At 35.9% G+C, this 7416-nt stretch overlaps 1 pseudogene; it reads left to right on the top strand.

Annotated features, from left to right (window-relative positions):
- The first annotated feature begins 644 nt into the window (after nucleotides 1-644).
- Nucleotides 645-868, top strand: LOC119249945 (heat shock factor-binding protein 1-like; annotated as a pseudogene).
- The last annotated feature ends 6548 nt before the right edge of the window (nucleotides 869-7416 follow it).

Raw genomic sequence — 7416 nt, forward strand, 5'->3', positions numbered from 1 at the left:
TGTGTAGCAGACTTCAATACCCCACAGTCACAAATGGAAAGATCAGGGATAGAAAATACACAAAGACACAATAGCACTAAACAAAGATATAGAACATAGGGGCCTAAAAGACATCTATAGGTCACTGCAACTAAAAATAACGCAAAGAGAACTATTAGACTTGTAACAAACTGGAGCCAGCCCCCCCAAAACATCCACCATCCTGCCAAAGCATTTACACCGGCAGTTTGTCATCACCAAGATCCTCCCTCACCAACAAACTCAGCAGCTTCAAGATCAAATCTTAGAACCACTGAAGCCCAAAAAGGCCAAAAATCCAAAATCATATAAAACCAATTGGAATGGTAGAAGTAGTCCAAATATTCCATATTTTAAACAGCAAGATGGGCAGACAAAAAATTACAACACATGGTAATTTAAGACCTCAAGGAAATATGATGTCACAAATGATAAGTTTTCCAGAATCCAAATATGAATATGTGGAAGATTTTTATCTTCTTATCAGATAGTTCAAAATGGACATGGTATATTTTCAAAGAAATGGTAGAAAAATGCAGAAAATCAATGCAAAATAATACAAAAGGAATCTGAAAAACTAGAAGTGGTAGCCTCAGACATTGCTGTAAAGCTGGGAAACTGGAAAGATGACCAAGACAGAATCCAAGACCATGCAGGATCTCACCTCAGTGGTGCAGACTCTTCTACAACAGATGCAGGATAAATTTAAGACCATGTCTGAAATGGAAGAATTGATGATATGAGTGCTTCCATTGACAACCTGGAGAATAACATTGCAGACTTCATGACACAGACTGGGGTGGAAAATCTGGAAGGAGAAAACAAGATACCTGCCACACAGAAGAGATGAAGATTGCTAACTTACACCAAAATCAGGAACAGCAATTTCACAAGCCAAGAGACCACTAAATGGCTTTTTGCAACTAACTCTTATGTGTTGACAGGTTTTATGTTATAAAGCGTACAGTCTTATCAGATACTACACCGTAGTTTTTGGAGTGATCATTCTCCTCTCAGCTTCTTGAACATGGTGCCTTCACATCTTGAACCTTGGTCAGTTGTGCTGTTAAATACTAAGCACTAAAACTTTGGCAAAAAAATAAAATAACTCTGAAAAACTAAATCAAAGAGATACAAAAAATAATTGAGAAAAAATTGGATGTCATGAGAAATACAATTAAGAAGAGAAAACAGAAATTGAGTATCTAGATTAAAAAAGGGAATTGTAAGATGTAAAATGATTCATTAAAGGAGATAAAAGCATCTGCAGAGCTTTATGAAAGCAGATGAGAGCAAATGGGGTACTGAATCAGTGATCTTAAAGAAAGTGATGCACAGGTGATCCTGTTGGAAGAAGAAAGAGAAATACAAATTAAAAAAAAAAAAAACACTTCAAGAAATATGTAAATCAATTAGGAAAGTAACATAAGGACAATGGATATCCCAGAAATAGAAGTGAACAGAAAATTCATTCAAAGAACCAATAGAGGAAAACTTCCCTAATCTGGGTAAAGAGCTAATATACAAGTTGACACTTTCAAAGAAATACACCTACACTGTTTAAAATGTTCTAAAAATTTGAGAAATAAGAAATGCTCCCAAACACATATTATGAGGGAAATATTACTATAACACCAAAAGCAAAGGCATCTCACACACACACACACACACACACACACACACACACACACACACTAACTACAGACCAATATCCCTGACAAACACAGATGCAAAAGTCTTCAAAAAAATAGTCTTGGCAAACTGACTTCAAAAATGCATTAAAATAAGTGGGATTTATTCCAGGATTGTAAGTATTCTTGAACTTTTGTTCAACATCTCAATATTGGTCAGTGTAATTCCCCATATCAATAAAAGTTAAGGTTAAAATCATGATAATACCAATAAACACAGAGAAAGCATTTGATAAGACTCAAAATGCATTTATAACTAAGATCTCAAAATAGATATGCGTAGACTATATCTGAACAGAATAAAGGTCATATATGATAAAGCCATAGCTAACATCATCCTCAATGATGAAAACTGAAAGCTTTTCCTCTAAGATCTAGTATAAGACAAGGACATCTACTTTTACCACTATTATCATCTTAGATTTGGAGATTTATTAGAGCAATTGGACAAGAGAAATATATTAAAGGAATCAAAAATGTAAAGAAAGAAGTAAAACTGACAATTTTCAGATGGCATAAAGATATACATAGATTGACTTAAATATTCCCACTAAAAAATTATTAGAACAATAAAAAGTGCAATGAAGTGGCACATTGTAAAAACAATTTACCAATATTAGTGGCATTCTGATATCATAAAATCAACTAAAAAAGAAACAAATCAAGAAAACAATCCTAATTACAAGCACATCAAAAAGAATTATATACCTAGGAGTGTGTTTTTAAAAAGAGGTGTAAAACTTGGGAACTAAGATATTGTTAATAAAAATACAAGAGAACACAAAGAAATGGAAAGATATCTCTGATCATGTAACGGGAGAATTTAACAGTGTCAATATGACATATAATGCAAAGTAATAAACAGGTTTAATGTAATCCCTAGTTAATATTTCAATGGAATTCTTCGAAGAAATAGAACAAGCATTACTGACATTCACATGGAACCAAAAAAGACCCCAAATGGCCAAAGCAATCATGACAAAAAAAAAAGAGAGAAAGAACAATGGTAACACACACCCAGACTTCAAACTGTATTACTAAGTATTAGTAATCAAAACAGTATTATAATGGTATAAAATAGACACAGGGAGTCCATAAATAAACCCACATTTGTATGACAGTTAATCTAAGACAAAAGAGTCAAAAGCATACAGTGGAAAATAAAATTCTCTTTAATAAATGCTGATAGGATAAATGAACAGTCATATGCAAAAGAATTACACTATACCGTAATCTTACACCACATACAAAAATTAACTCACAATGGATTAAAGATTTGGATGCAGCACTTGAAATTTAAAATGCATGGAAGTAAAAGAAGGCATCATCCCATGGTGTTCGATTCAGTGATGTCTGTGTGGATTCATCTCCAATGGCAAAAGAACAAAATTGAATGTAAACAAATAGAATTAAAACTAAAAAGCACCTACACAGTGACAGAAACAATAACTAAAATAAATAGACTCCCTATATAATGGGAGAAAATAATTGCATATCATGCATCTGACAAGGGGCTGATATACAAAATCGGTCATGAACTCATACAAACCAACACAAAGAAGAGAGGACACAATAAGGACAAGGAGTAGAAGGGTTAAAAAGACACCTCTAAAGAAAATATGCACATGGCCAACGGGCATATGAAAATAATGGCCATCATCATTATCATCAGTAAAATATAAATTAAAACCATAGTGGGATACCATCTCATACCTGTTGGAATGGCCCATATGAACCTTCATACATTTTTCATATGAATGTAGATTGGGCTAGGTCTTATGGAAAAGAATATGGAGGTTTCTCTAAAAATTAAAAATGGATCTATCAAAGTTCAGCAATTCCACTGCTAGGTGTCTCTCAAAGAATGGAAAAACAGTACTTCTAAAGGATGTATGCTTTACATTCCTATGTTCCTATGTTCCTATGTTCACTGCAGCACTATTTACAGTAGCCAAGTTATGGAAACACCTAAGGACAGATAAATAGATGAGGAAGATGTAGTATATGTACACAGAGGTGCTATTCAGTTATAAAGTAAATGAGTTGCTAACATTTGCAACAATATGGTTGGAACTATGCTAAGTGCAATCAGTCAGAAGCTGAGTGAAAATTATGGCCTCCCTGGGGCACAAGGGATTAAAGCACACCATTATGAAGCTATCCACAGCCACTGCAGCACAAGTTTGATCTCCAGCCAGGGAGGTGACCCACATGGAGCAGCAGACCTCTCCTGTCTCACCTGCTGCTCCCCTCAGCAGTGTATTTCATTCAATCTGCCTGTTCTGCTCCCCGCTCTGTCTCTGGTAAATCCTCTCACCCACTGCATCTCTGGCCTGCACCCCAGCTCTTGTATGCATAAATAAACACATCCTTTAAAAAAATAAAAAGAAAATTACGGAGTTTTTTTTTTTTTACTATATATGGAAATATAAATGAACTAAAAAATGACAGCAAACAAATTACACAGTCTACGACTCCATAAAAAAAAATATATTGTGGTTACAAGAAGGACAGTGTGAAAAGGCTGGGAAGAATGGGTAGAGGGCATCAATCTGATAATGGGAAACACAAGAACTTTGATGGTTGGTGAGTTGAAGCTCATATATACAGAGAGATGAAGATGAATAGCCCCAATTTTATACAGTTTTGTAAATCAATAATATTTTATTAAATTAAAAAGTAAGGGCCTCCCTGGTGGTGCAGGCGGTTGAATGCTGCACTGTGAAGCTGTCCACAGCCTCTGCAGCGTGGGTTCTATCCCAGCCAGTGGGGAGGAAACCCACATGGCGCAGCAGACCTCTCCTGTATCGTCCGCTATTCCCCTCAGCAGTGTATTTCGTCAGTCTGTCTGTTCTCTTCCCCACTCTGTCTCCTGTGAATTCTCTCACCCTCCCTCACATCTGGCCTGTACCTTGTTCTTGTATAAAATAAATAAATCTAAAAAAAAAGTAAGTAAAATATGTCAGATGCCATTATTATTAAAAATAGTGACTTACAGAAAAATGAGAAATAATGATTTAAAATTCTACAAATTTACTGAAAAGTATAAACAAGAAATTTAAGAAGTTTAATGAAACACAAAGAGCATAAATCACACATATACAAAATATATTATTATACAGGAAAAGTATCTATTTATGGCAAAAATATTCTTCAGAAATGAAGGCTATATAAAGACATTCTCAGGTACGGGCAAGTATTGTCACTAATTGCCATCAACTTTGTTCTAAAGAATTACTGGAGGGGAAGAACAGAGGTGGCTCACTCCCAGACTTAAACTGTACTACAAATCCATAATGATAAAAAAAAAATGGCACTGGAACAAAAACATTCACACAGACCAATGGGACTGAAATAAAAGTCCAGAAATAAAACCATACATATATGGTCAACTAATCTATGACAAAAGAGAAAGAAATGTACACTGGAACAGGGATAGCATCTTCAATGAATTATGTTATGAAAACTGGACCTCCACATGTTAAAAAAAAATGAAGCTAGACAACTATCTCACACCATACACAAAAACCAACTAAAATATATAAAACACTTGAATGTAAGACAAGAAATCATAAAATATATAAAAGAAAGCATTGGCAAAATACTCCATGACATGAAACTCAGAAACATCTTTGAGGATTCATGTCCAGAAGCAAGGAAAGCAAAAAAGATAATCAGCTGGGACTACATCAAACTAATGAGCTTCTGTACAGCAAAAGAGACAACAACCAAAATGTAGATACCTTATTGAGTGGGAGAAAAACCTTGCACACTATACAATGATAAGGGGCTTTATCAAAGATTTACAAAGAACTTATATAACTGAACAAAAACACAGCAAAAAGCCCAATCAAAAAAATAGACAAAAGAGGACCTCCTTGGTGGAACAAGGGGATAAGCACCATACTATGAAGCAATCCAAAGCCTCTGCAGCACGGGTTCGATCCCGGCCGGCCAGAGAGAAACTCACATGGTGCGGCACACCTCTCCTGTCTCACCCGCTGCTTCCCTCAGCAGTGTATTTCAATCAGTCTGCCTGTTCTGCTCCCCACTCTGTCTCTGGTGGATCCTCTCACCCCGCATCTCTGGCCTATACCCCAGCTCTTGTATGCATAAATAAATAAATCTTTAAAAAAATAGACAAAAGATCTAAAAAGACATTTCTCCAAACATGAAATCCAAATGGCTAATAGGGATGTGGAAAAAAAAAAAATGTTCAACATCACGTATAGGAAATGCAAATCAAAAGCACAATGAGATAACTCTTCACTCCTCTGAGAATGGTTCATAATGAAAAAAAACAGGAAACAACAAATGCTGGTGAGAATGTAGAGAAATGGGAACTCTCTTACACTGCTGGTGGGAATGCAAACTGGTCGAGCCACTATGCAAAACTTTGTGGAGTTTTCTCAAAAACTAAAGATGATCCAGTGATTCTATTACTTGAAATCTACTCAAAGAACTCAAAAACACTAATTTGAAAGGAGACTTGCACTGTTATGTTTATTGTAGCACTATTACAATGGCTAAGATATGAAAACAACTTAAATGCTACAAAACAGATGAATAGATAAAAATATATACATAAGAAATATTACTCAATGATCAAAAAGAAAAACTCATGCCATTGCCATTTGCAGCAACATGGAGGGACTATGCTAAGTGAAATAAGTCAGAAGGAAAAAGAAATATCAGATGGTTTCACTTATAGGAGAAATATAGGGAACCCAAAGAGAGGGTCAGAAAAAAAGACAAAAAAGGACAAAACTGACCATAATCTGAGGAATAGCAGGGGGAGGAGAAGGAAGAGTGGTCAAAACAGGGGAGGAGAAAGCACAATGGACTATGGTGATGGTTCATGGGTGCTATAGTAGTGGGAAAATTAGGGATAGCACATGGGGGAAGAAATCAACTATCATACAAAAACGAACAATGATGTAAGAAAATAAACTCATATAAAAATAAAATTTATTATTAAAAAAATAAATAAAAAAAAATAAAAAAATAAAATAAAACAACTGGGCCTCCCCTGGTGGTGCAGCAGTTGAGCGCTGGGCTGCGAAGCTGCCCACAGCCTCTGCAGCGCCGGTTCAATCCCCGGCCGCTGGCGAGGGTCCCACATGGCATGATAGACATCTCCTGCCATGCCCGCTCTCCCCTCAGCAGTGTATTTCATCACTCTGCCTGTTCTGTCCCTGTTCTCGCTCTGGTGAATTCTCTCACCCTCCCACGCTTCTGACAGTATCCAGTGCTTATATAAATAAATAAAAATAAAATAAATCTTTAAAAAAAATTTAAAAAATAGAACAACTAGGCCTCTCTGGTTGTGCAAGGGGTTAAGAGGCAACCTATAAAGCTATCCACAGCCACTGCAGCACCAGTCCAATTCCCAGTCAGAGAGCTACACACATGGCACAGCAGAACTCTCTTGACTCACCCACTGCTCCCCTCAGCAGTGTATTTCAGTCAGTCTGCCTGTCTGGTTCCCTACTCTTTCTCTGGTGAATTCTCCCATCCTCCAAACTTCTGGTTTGTACCCCAGTTCCTGTATGCATAAATAAATAAAACTTAAAAAAATAAAATAATTACTAGAGGAACTTCTATAGATAGAAATTACATTAGAACATCAGTAAAATAAGGAAGGAGAATGGAAATGGTAAATGCATAGGTAAATATAACATTATTCTTTTCTTTTAGGGCTCTTTAA

The sequence above is a fragment of the Talpa occidentalis genome, unplaced genomic scaffold (assembly GCF_014898055.3).
Source record: "Talpa occidentalis isolate TD23 unplaced genomic scaffold, MPIMG_talOcc4v2.1, whole genome shotgun sequence".
NCBI lineage: Eukaryota > Metazoa > Chordata > Mammalia > Eulipotyphla > Talpidae > Talpa > Talpa occidentalis.